Source organism: Erythranthe guttata, chromosome 13 (genome assembly GCF_056151865.1).
Source record: "Erythranthe guttata isolate IM_541 chromosome 13, IM_541, whole genome shotgun sequence".
Classification (NCBI taxonomy): domain Eukaryota; kingdom Viridiplantae; phylum Streptophyta; class Magnoliopsida; order Lamiales; family Phrymaceae; genus Erythranthe; species Erythranthe guttata.
The window spans coordinates 4,616,844-4,628,867 of record NC_142545.1 but is presented as its reverse complement, the minus strand read 5'-3'; the positions used below and the strand labels follow the sequence as shown (position 1 = coordinate 4,628,867).

The window sequence follows — 12,024 nt, the reverse complement described above, 5'->3', positions numbered from 1 at the left end:
CATTATGCAATCATGCAGAATAAAATATCAAACATGAGTTATGAATTTAACCACATCAGTGTCCATTTAGAAAATAACATGTGACAATTAGATATATTAAATTAAAAACTATTTAATACATATGGTTGGAGCAAATACATTTAGATAAATATCAAAATAAAATATTAAATAGCACATAAATATTTGCAAATTCATTTTGATAGTTTTGGGTTGGAGTTGCTGTAGATATTTACTTAATTATATTTATTAGAGTTATAATGAAATACTTATTACTGGAATACAATATATAATATATACGATCATTAAACATTTTAAACAAAACAATTGATATTCTTAATGTTAGCCATTAAATAAAGTGGATAAACGAATTTAATTCCAACTGTTTAGAATTATCATATTTTGAAATATATAAAATCAATTCGTTTTTTAATGATTTGATTAAACTTAACTTAGATTATTCAATTTATTAGTATAATCATGGTAAAATTTGTATTTTAATTAGTATATAAGTTAAAAAGTTAAATCAATCGTAAAATTTATTGTCACTGGATTCAGTGAGGGAAAAATAATTTTTTAGATGATAATATGAAACTCATGTAGTATAATTTTCAATATGGTAAATAATTGGGAGTACATTACTCTACACATGGCATAAGAAATAGTGTCAATTTTCGCAAGATAGTAAATTCAAACGTGTATCTTTCTTTTTTATAGATAATATTAATATATAATATTAAATTAGTAACGCCACCAATCATGCAATTATGATAAGGGAAGATTTTATATCGAATTTAACTAAATTCAAATTAAATTAATTATAAAATGAAATTCAAAAATAAATTTATTTAGGGTTTCCAAGAAAGTTGATATATTTAGAGTGTTTTATAAATGGTATGATATAAATATATTAATAAAATAATTAAATATATTTAATTACCTCGAATTTTGGAAAATGGTGATATATTTTTTGATGATAAATTTCCACCAATCAATTCGCCAATTGGGATGAAATTGATGACATGTCATTAATTGAAATTGCCAAATGTCAATAAATTAGCTATGGAATTCAACTTTTATAGATTATATAGATTACCATCATTTTTTTTGAAGAAGAAGAAGATTACCATCTTTTTACTACACGTGAAAATATGAGAAAAGGAAAACTCTATGACTTTTTTTCCCAAGAAGGGAGATCCCATATAAATAATATTACCAATTAATGACAATATAAGAAAAAATAGAAAATGAATTATCCTGTCTCTTAATTCTCACACGTCTCTGTGAATTATATGGAAATAAAGAATTCTTCTTTTACAAGACTTCTACACAAGTCATTAAGTTAAGAATAACTCTTTTTAATTAATAAGATAGTTTCCTATATAAAACAAACAATTAATGACAAATTAAAGAATTAAAGTAAACAAGGAGACTTCCCTTTTGTGTTTCACGGTACATAAGGACTTGTTGCACAAGTCTTCACTCATCCATTGTTTATTAGAATCCAATTAGATTCTAACAATCTCCCTCTTTGTCATTGATTAATTCTAATCATTTTCTCCCCCCAAGTAAAACGCCTGAAAATAAAACCATAGAGGATAGAAAAAAAACAATAAAGTTAAAGATCATCATCAGCATCAAAGGAACAACTCATCATCATAATCTCTTTCAGCAACAAGAGTGGCATGAACTGCTGCAGCAGTAAGTGTCACGGTTAGAGCAATTGTTCCAACAATAGTGGTTTCAGCAGGGGGTTCACAACGCAATCAGCTCCCCCTGCATGTCTTTTTATATTCTTGTGAAGACCGAGATTCTAACACTCTCCCCCTTTGGCATTGATTGGTCAGAACAGTTACTCCCCCTAAATATATGGTATCTACATGAACACGGGTTAGCAAATTCAGAATAACATCTGCAAATATAAATTGTTGCAACAGTTTATCAAACAGTTCAGCAGATAGTGTAAACGATACATAAACCATAGTTACAAAATTAAAGCAGATAATTAGTTCAGATAAGCACGAGATAAAAGGATATGCAGTAGCAGAAACAACTTCTCTTCACAATGCTCATTATTTGTCTTGTATTTCTGCACTATTCCAGCAACTGTCTAATGCACTGTCTCAACAGTTGTCTGAACTCCCCCTGCATTCCTGCACTGTTCCAGCAACTGTCTGATGCACTATAGCAACAGTTGTCGAAAGTCCCCATGTGTCCATGCCATCGTTACTGTTCTTTTCTCCCCCTTTCTGGGCAATGACCATGCATAGATAAATCAACATGGACTAATGATCTCGATGATTCGAGCAATCTGTTCAAACACTTAACAAAAAGATCAAACGAAGAGAGAATTTTGAAAGCAAATGAGAAGAATCACCATACATAACATGCACACAAACTCACAATCTCAATACCACACGACAATTGTAATGCGTAAATCAAAGGATAGTGATATCAAATCCAACATTAAATAGCTAAGACAACTAAATTGCCAAAATTCATAAGAAACGTGGGAACGTGAGTAGTAGGCCCAATAGATCCGGTTGCAACAAAAATTCAAATTTAACCGGCAAAAAATTAAAAAAACCTGTTTTTTTTTAATAATATCTAATGCAAGAACAGGGAATAAACGTGAGTGAGAAATTAAACGTGAGTGAAGAGACATATGTGAAGAAGATATTGCATGGACAAATAAAACATATGAGATTTATCTCCACATTCCCGATAAGCGCAATCCCCAAAAATCCGACTGCCAATGCAACCAATATACTTAATAATCCTAAGTAAAACACAAAGATGCTCTTATTTGGTAGCAGGGCACACACGCCTAGTGGCAACTGTTTCCCATGAATAACGGAGCATGTAGATGCTTTATGATAAAGAAAGTAAAAAAAAATTGCATTGGTCGTGCAATGTGTAGTTCACTGGGCTTTCTATTTGGGCTGTGTAACGAGCTTTCAACCAAGCAACTCACGAACCAGATGGTTATGAGGGCACTAGATGTATAGGACAACTTGAAAGGCTTACTGACTCGACTTAACTAGGCTTCAAACTTAACACGGACCAAATTGAGGTAAATTGATGTGTATATAGATAAATTTCATTGGTCGTGCAATGTGTAGTCCCCTGGGATTTGTAATTGAGCCTTGTAACGAACTTTCGGCCAAGTGACTGGTTTACGAACTCGACTCAACTAGGCTTCGAACTAATCACTGACCAAATTGATGTGCATATATAGTATTTTGTTCAAGAGTAGAAATTCTTACCTTCAACACTATATTTTCTTCTATATATGAGAACACGCTTATCCTTTTCAAGGCACTTATTTACCTCAGATACTTCAATCCACTTCCGGTACATTTTTTATATACATCTTTGACCTCTTCGAGATTGGCTCTTCATCATCACTACTGCTCCCAGATTCACCTGCAAAATTAAATGGTGAAGTTAGACTATTGTTCTTATTTGAAGATAATTCATCGTACCTGAAATCTGTCGGACAGACTGTTGCAACAGTTCATTCGGTTCTGCTCATCGATGTAGTACCACTGAATGCCATAAAGTTAGTGGTTTGATCTTCTTTGTTGTTCTCATCCTCATCACTGTCCTCTTTATCACTCCAAATAGTGGTGAGTGACATCCTGTTTTTCTTCAAAGTGTTCGCACACTCGGCCTGAATATGTCCAAAACCCCACACTCTCGACATTGCATTCTCCTAGACTTTGCATCATCAGAATAATCATTATTAGAAAAAAAAATTAAATGTTTTAGGGTTAACAGACTTACCTGATTGAGAGGAACTTCCTCTATTTTCATTTTTTTGATGCAGACTTTCGAGGTTATTTGACATAATTGCTAAGGATTCTTCAACATTAATGTCATACTCATGAAATGTTTGGCCTTGTGAGATGCCATGGGAAGCTTCAGCCTGGATTGCCACATTCTTCACGTTTTTCTTTTCTCGAATATTCGCTCTAAAATTCATTTCTTGGGTTTGCAGTTTACCCATGTGTTCATCTAGCTTTAGCGTATTGATATCCATCACTTATTCGATTGTTGCATTTTGTAAGCGGATCTTTCTAGTAATGAACGTAGTGCCTTTCTTACCAACTTTGTTTTCGAGTATTGTTCACCTAGTGCATAAAATTCATTTGAAATATCACAAAGTTCAGCGTGAAAATCAGCAATCGTCTCATCCTCCTCCATATGAAGACTCTCAAATCTTGTGGCTAGCATCTGCAACTTAGATGTTTTAACAGTTGATGTGCCTTCATACGTCACTCGTAGGATCTCCCATGCCCTTTTTGCTGATTCACACGATGATATCAGTTTGAACTGATTGTCACCAACACCACTGAAAATTGAGTTTATCGCCCTTGAGTTGTAATTGACAAGTAATATCTCTTCATTAGTCCATGCTTCTTCTGGTTTTACCGTATGCATACCATCTGTTCCTTTAGCCATGGGCGGGGTCCAACCAGTCACAATAGCATGCCCGACTCGTTCATCAACGGACTTGATGAACATTATCATCTTCGATTTCCAGTAAGAGTAATTTGATCATTTTAAGAGAGGTGGTCGTACTGTAGACGCTCCTCCACGATGAAGCATATCTGCACGCAACAAAATAAATAAATTAATGAATTCCAAAAATTTCACTAAGTATATCTAGTGACAGGCTCTGATGTCAATTGATAGAATTTATTTCGTGCAAATATTAATTATTTGTGTGAGATTCAGTTTTTTTCATTACAGTTGCGTAAGGTATTGCAACAGTTCGTGAAGCAGTTTGTAATAACAGAAATAAACGAGACACAAATTTAATGTGGTTCGGATACAATTGTACCCTACATCCACGAGGATCTACAAAAACGAATACTCACTATTTTAGTTTAACAAGCACAATATTAGGACTTAAACAATAAATTACAGACTCTCTCTTTATCTTGATGCCGTTCTTGTGCAATACTCAAAACTAGTTACTCCGATTATGCCAGCCTCCTCTCCGCTCGGTTGAACTCCCTTCAACGTTGAATCCCTTCAGTCGGCGGATCAATCCCCTCCCGAGATCTGTTTCAGCCCCTCTCCCGAAGAACCGATCTTCTTTTTGTATAGAAGAAGAAAATTTGAGATAATCCTTGAATCTTGGTGTCTTCACCACAAAGCCTTGAAGCTGATATATTTTCTATGAAAATCACGTATCACGATGGAGCAATAAAAACTAGAGAAATAAATATTTTCTCTGAACTTCTCTCGATAAAAAAAGGCACACATGATTCCGTTCCTGCTTCTCCCTTTTATGTAGCCGAGGAAAGACTCATGTATAAGAAAAATAATTAAGGTTAAATACGTACTGGAGATATATGAGAGTTATAAGATAGCTATCTTATAATATATTATTGAAATAAAAGGTTAATTCTTATAATACATAATTACTCAAGTACTGAAAGACTAGGTAGCCAAATTACAAAAGAATTACAATCTTTTCACAACACGTGAAAATATGACAAAGAGTTAACTGCAAAAAATCCCCTAAACTTTGGACGTTTTGGCGTTTTACCCCCTGAACGAAAAAAAGTTGCACGGTCATACCTGAACTTACGTATTTTCAGCACCGATTAAGAAATAGTCCATTTTTGGCCAATTCTGACCGGAATCAAAATCAAGTGCCTTGCACGTGGATATAGCTGGGGTAAATTAGTATTTTCCCCTCAACCCCCCTTTTTCTATCTCCCGTTTATTCTTCTTCACTGTCATTATTCACTCACAACAGTTTTTTCCCTTTTACGAAATCTTTAGGGATTTTCTATCTCTGCGAAATTGGGTCGATTTTTGTCCGCTCCTGAAGTGCAAGATGGTATGTAGGTTGCGACAAGCCAGTAGTTATGTTCCAGATTACGGTATGATGTTTGATTTGTTGATTTCCATGTCTTATTATAACTTTTCAAAAAAACCATTTTTTTATGTTGGGTGTTGTCGAGTTTAGGTCGAAAACGACAATGAAAATAGAGTATAATACTAAAGTGCCCAATTTTTTAATGGTTTAAAGCATATGGAAACAACACATTCTTGGTCTTTGTCTGGTGTTAATTTTTTTTCAAGTTCTGGACCACTTTGTGGGCCAATTTTATTCATTTTTATTGTTTAATCAATTTTTTTTATCTACAGTTGTTGACTTAGTAATTTGCTGTTGTGTTTTATAATCCAGGTCCTAGTAGTGAACACTTCACAATCAAAATGTATCATTCCGGCAAGTTTCTAAACCTTAGTGGAAGGTGTTATTTGGCTGGAGATATTCAGTTCTTCGATTACTGCTCGGTGGATGAAATGTCTATGATAGAGCTTACTGAGAGGGCCAAGGAGTTAGATTTGAAAGATGTAGTTGGGTTCTTCCACAGTAGACATGGGTGTGATGATTTATTTTTGCTACAAGACGATAGTGATACATTGAACTTAGTGAACTTTCTTGATGAGGAAAGGGTGGCTGCAATTTATGCTCAATATCAAAGCGTTGAAGAGTCAGAAAATGAGTATTTGGGTGAGTCATCTGCACAATTTCCAGAAGTAAATGAGCCAGTTGGTTATGCAGGAGATGATGATGAGCCTGATCTGTATGAAAATGCTAGTGATGCCTCAGATTCTGATAGTGTGCCTGAGTTGAACCCTTTTGATGATGGTTTGATTGATATGAATGATAGTGGAGGCAGTGATGTGCAATCCCCGGGGAGGATTCAGAATATAGTGATTTCTTGGTTGACAATGAATGGTTTGAATCTGATGATGATGTTGACTATGATGACCTTGTTGACTTCAGTGTAGAATGGGGTGGCTTAAGGGATAAACCATCAGCAGATAGTCCAACTGTCAAAAAGACCACTAGAAGATCTAAGAGACTAAATAAAGTGGTTCATGAAGAGGTGGCATTCACTCCACACAAAAAAAAAACCAATTCACACATCATAAGTTCCCTGTTTTCAACCCTACAGTGGACATGGTCAATCCTCAATTTCAACTTGGTCTCTGCTTCTCTGATATGAACACTTTCAAGAATGTTGTGAAACAACATGTTGTTATAAATGGCAGAGACATTAAGTTCTCAAAGAATGAGAAAAACAGAGTTCAAGCAATATGCAAACATGAAAGTTGTCCTTGGAATGTTTATGCATCAAACATAAGAGGTGAGGCTACCCTACAAATTAAAACCATCCATGCAGTCCATGAGTGTAATAGAAAATAGAAAGTTTCTTGTGCTACTTCTAGTTGGTTGGCCAGCAGGTATCAGGACAAATTAAGAAGGGATCCAAACTGGCCAGTTGACTCAATGATGAGTGTTTCTCAGAAGGACTGTAAGATGTTGTTCAGTAGACACCAAGTGTATAGGGCCAAAAGAAAGGCTACAGAAATGAACACTGGCTCAAGTGTGGAACAATATGGGCTTCTTTGGAGATATGCTGAAGAAATAAGAAGATGTAGTCCTAACACCACAATTAGAATCAAGACCAGAGATGATGGAGGCAAGCTGAAGTTCAAAAGAATCTACTTATGTTGGGGAACACTGAAGCAGGGCTTTCTAGAGGGGTGTAGACCCATAATTTTCACTACACCACAGACTGTCATCGATAGCGTTTGAAAAACGCTATCGTAGCCTATGATAGCGTTTTTGAAAATGCTATTTCTGCCGGAGCTATAATAGATACCGGAGATTTCATAGCGTTTTCCTGTCGCAATGGTAAAAAACACTACAACAGCGCACCGTCAACGCTATGTTAACCTCGATAATAGCTTTTGTAATGCGCCATAATAGACTCTAATATAGCACCAAACCGGCGCCATTGTAATTGTTTTAATATCGATTAAGTAACGCTACTACAAATACTATAACCGCAAAAATCTGGCGCTATTGTACATTTTGTAAGAGCGCATATGAAGTGCTATAATAAACTATATTATGACAACTATAGTGTGCTATGGTAAAACTCTAGAAAATCACATTGTAGACGCTATTATATGCTGTGGTTCAACCGTTTATAGCATTATATATCCCTGTATTATTCACTATTGTAGCATCTCTTTAATGTAATTAGTTATTACTATCACCATTTGCAATCGCTGCAATAACAACACGATAAATCACAATACTAAATACACATCGGATACTATGGTGCAATATGAGTAATGACTCATAGATTTTAATTAATAAAAGAACACAGTACTTATTATGTTTGATGAAGTATCCTGATAACTTTAACATCCGAGAACAGCCTACTGCGCTATTTAAAAAATAAACAATAAAAAAATATTTTACTCTAACATTCAGCTCCCAAAAAGGTTTCTAGTGACTGCCCATGCATGTTTACTTTTCTCCATTTTCTCCTTCCATTTCCTGTAAAAGTAATTGAAAAAAAATAAATATATTGTACTCGTAAAGTACTACAAAGAAAGAGATACATAACATTTACCTAAACCAAGTGAATCAATCGATTTGCAATCCATAAATTATAATTTCGATGACAATATCAAATTAAGTACAATACGTGATTGGAGAAAAAAATTAAACTTAGAATAGAGAGAGTCTAATCGCTTACCGGTACTTTACAATATAACCACTTTATCGGTTGGCCATGCTACTATAGTTCCTATGGCATCTTCAATGAACTCCATCTCAGATGTAGATCTCCAGAGAGACGCGGCTGGGACTTTTGATGTTTCTACCCAAACTCTCGTAGCATTAGGAACCAATGGAACAAAATGAACAACTTGACTTGGATCATTTGAGGACCATCGTCCTTCAGCAACAATTTGACCAGATCCACAAACATCCAATAACTTGCACTTTTTATTTACATTATTGGTGTTGACACTCTAAGAAATCAAACATTTATAAATTGAGAAATATGAATATTAGATGACCATATATAAATAATTCATGATATAACAGGCACACATTTTTTTACCTGAGGAGATGAAAGATTTTCTTCTTCACTTTCTACTGTTTTCTCCAATATAACTCTATCTGCAGGCCAAGCTATTGTAGAATTGACAACATTTTTAATAAATCTCATATGCTTCAAAAATTTTTGGAACATCCACCGAAACTATCATAGCATTGGGCCCAAGAGGAATGCCATTAACTAATGCATTTGGATCACTCGAATGCAAACGTCCTTCAGCAACTACTTCATCTTTCCCATTCCAATCAAGTAGTTTGCATTTATTCTTTGCATCAATCTATCAACAACAACGTATACAGTAGAAAGACACATATGAAAAAATCGTAAATAACCAAGAATAATCGGTCTATATACACTTGTTATCCAAAATTGTAAGTAAACAAGAATAATTGTTAAAGGCACATATTAAAAAACTAAATATAAAAAAACAAAACTAAAAACTACTTGTGAGTGTTTACGAAAATCAGCTGGAAATAAGATACACAATTATCAACTTAACCAACAACAACAACAAATTACCATAACAAAGACAATTCTAAAACCAAAACCAATACAAATTTGGGTCAAAAATGATAAAAGAAAAATGTTTGCAGCACATTAGTAAATAAATAACCAATTACAGAGTGAAATAGGTGTTTACCGTTCAAGAAAGTGGCCTTAATATCACCAACGATTCCAAGTTAAATTATCCAGATCAGATTTTCTTGACTGAGCAAAATTTAGTTAAAGAAAATTAAAGAGAATTTGTTAGATGTCACAATAACGTTATCAATGAAATAAAAGATAACATGACATATATTTACCTGAGTTGCACAAATATTTTAGCTGCCCATCTAGTTTTAACGGCATTGATTTGATAAAGCAAGCTAAATCCTTTATCTTTACTAAAACTCCTACAAAAAAGAAAACATAATTAAGAATCAGTTCGTATAAAACTTTTGGTGATAAATAGAAGCATACATATAACTTATATCCAAGAAATTACATCAACATTGTTTTTGGATAATATTATGCTTAATCTTATAAAAATACAGATGCATTGATATTATGACAATCTTATTTTTCATTTTCAGTTTTTATAACTCTCAGAAGTTCTTTCGGTTGTATTCATTTAGTCTATAGTTTTAAACCAAATTATAGGTTTAACACTAGATGCAAAGAAATATTAAAATTCGTAGTTAAGTAGGCTTAATCTTTCAAATTATTTTTCTCCGAAAACCCGTTTGGTTCATACTTCTTTCTTCAATTGAACAGTAGTTTATATAAGTTATATCAACAAACAAACATCAGCAATATTTGCCAGCGATAAAATCAATTCTCAACACTCCAAATTTACAAAGTGACATGTGCATAATGGACGAATCACCAAGAAATTACAAACACAGTCAACACAATTGAAAATAAACTGTCTCTTTCAAATTAAAAATAAATAAATAAATAAAAGAAAAAAAGAAAAGAAAAGAGAAGAGAAGGGTCTGCCTCTTTCTTAAGGTTGGGCATTATGCAAGAATCACAGACTTAGAAAAACAATCAATGCTATCCAAGTTTTGGCATAATAGAAGAAACACAAACTTATTAAAAAAAAATCCAACGAAATTGAAGCAAGTGTATCCTGATTTTGAAGAATTTAAATAGGAATACTTCAACATATTCAATTAATACCCCGTTTATGAAGAACAAAACATAAAAAATAGAGAAATTTCATGTTAATTCCAAAAAAATAAAATAGAAGAGAGAACCGTATAATTACTTGTTTGGTAATTGTCCTATGTTGCTGAGATACAATCGCGCGCGCCAGCCCTCATAGTCGTATCTCCTCAAGAATTTCAGCAAATCGGTTTGAAGAAGAACAAATTGATTTTAGGAGTTTCTGTGACTATGTGGAATTAGGTTTTCTGCGTGTGAAATTGAGTATTTAAGAGAAAATAGGATGCAGAGGAGATCGATGAACTGAACAAAGACCCAAGTTTCTGCAAATCGATTTGAAGAAGAAGAAATTGATTTCTGGGTTTTTGGAATTAGGTTTTTATGTCTGTAAAGAGAAAAGAGGAGTTCTGTAAAAAAAGATGAAGCGAACGATATATGACCGACAAAAAAATGAAATCTATTATATTTAGGATATCGGGAAAATATATTTTTTTCCCGCTAAAGTTTTAATAAATATTACAGCGTTTTATTTTAAGATTAGGAGCCCGATAAATTAAAAGCTATTATAGCATTTTTTTAAGCAATAAAAAAATTAAAGATGAAACAATAGCACCTACCAAATAAACGCTATAATAATATGCTATAAAAAGTATATATTCTTGTAGTGTTTCCTTGATGGTTGCCACCTGAAGTCATCTTATGGGGGGATTTTATTATCTGTTGTGGGGATAGATGCCAATAATGGTATCTATCCATTTGCTTATGCAGTTGTTGAGAAGGAGAAAAGAGATTCATGGGTGTGGTTTATAGATCTGTTGAAAACAAATTTGTAGATAGAAAACTGTGGTCTATGGACTATTATGAGTTACAAACAGAAGGGATTGGTTGATGCAGTTGATAAGGTGATGTCTAACTGTGAGCGCAGATTCTGTGTGATGCATTTGTATTGCAACTTAAGCTCTCACACAGAGGATTAGCTCTGAAAAATATCTTGTGGCAAGCTGCAAGGGCTTCAAGAGTTGTTGACTTTGACAAAGTGTTGAAGGAGTTGGTTGCAAAAGACAAAAAAAGATTTCAATGGCTTGCCAAAAGGTCAGCAGCACACTGGTCTAGAGCATATTTTAGTTGCATTTCCAAGTGTGACACTCTCTTGAATAACATGTGTGAAAGTTTCAATGCCTTGATTTTAAGGCCTAGGACTCTGTCCATAATTGACATGTTATAAGCTATTAGGATGATTTTGATGAAAAGGATTCATGTGAAGAGGGATAAAATGGCCAAATACAGAGGGGAAATATGTCCTAATATCCAAAAGCAGCTGGATGTTTCAAAAGAGAAAGCAATGGAGTTTATTGCACACTGGAATGGGAAGGATCAATTTGAGATGGAGGGTTGTTTTGGTTCAAAGTTCAAAGTGAATCTAGGAGAT

The 12,024-nt window shown here is 33.8% G+C and overlaps 2 long non-coding RNA genes across 2 annotated transcripts; both read right to left on the bottom strand.

Moving 5' to 3' along the window:
• Positions 1-8,154: 8,154 nt before the first annotated feature.
• On the bottom strand, positions 8,155-9,061 carry LOC105957850 (uncharacterized). Its single transcript, XR_016029363.1, has 3 exons — positions 8,952-9,061; positions 8,583-8,859; positions 8,155-8,380 (listed from the first exon to the last, which is right to left on the bottom strand). It is a non-coding gene; the product is annotated as an uncharacterized LOC105957850 (long non-coding RNA).
• A 404-nt stretch (positions 9,062-9,465) lies between these two features.
• LOC105964399 (uncharacterized) lies at positions 9,466-10,968 on the bottom strand. Its single transcript, XR_001173359.2, has 3 exons — positions 10,699-10,968; positions 9,752-9,841; positions 9,466-9,656 (listed from the first exon to the last, which is right to left on the bottom strand). It is a non-coding gene; the product is annotated as an uncharacterized LOC105964399 (long non-coding RNA).
• Positions 10,969-12,024: the final 1,056 nt, after the last annotated feature.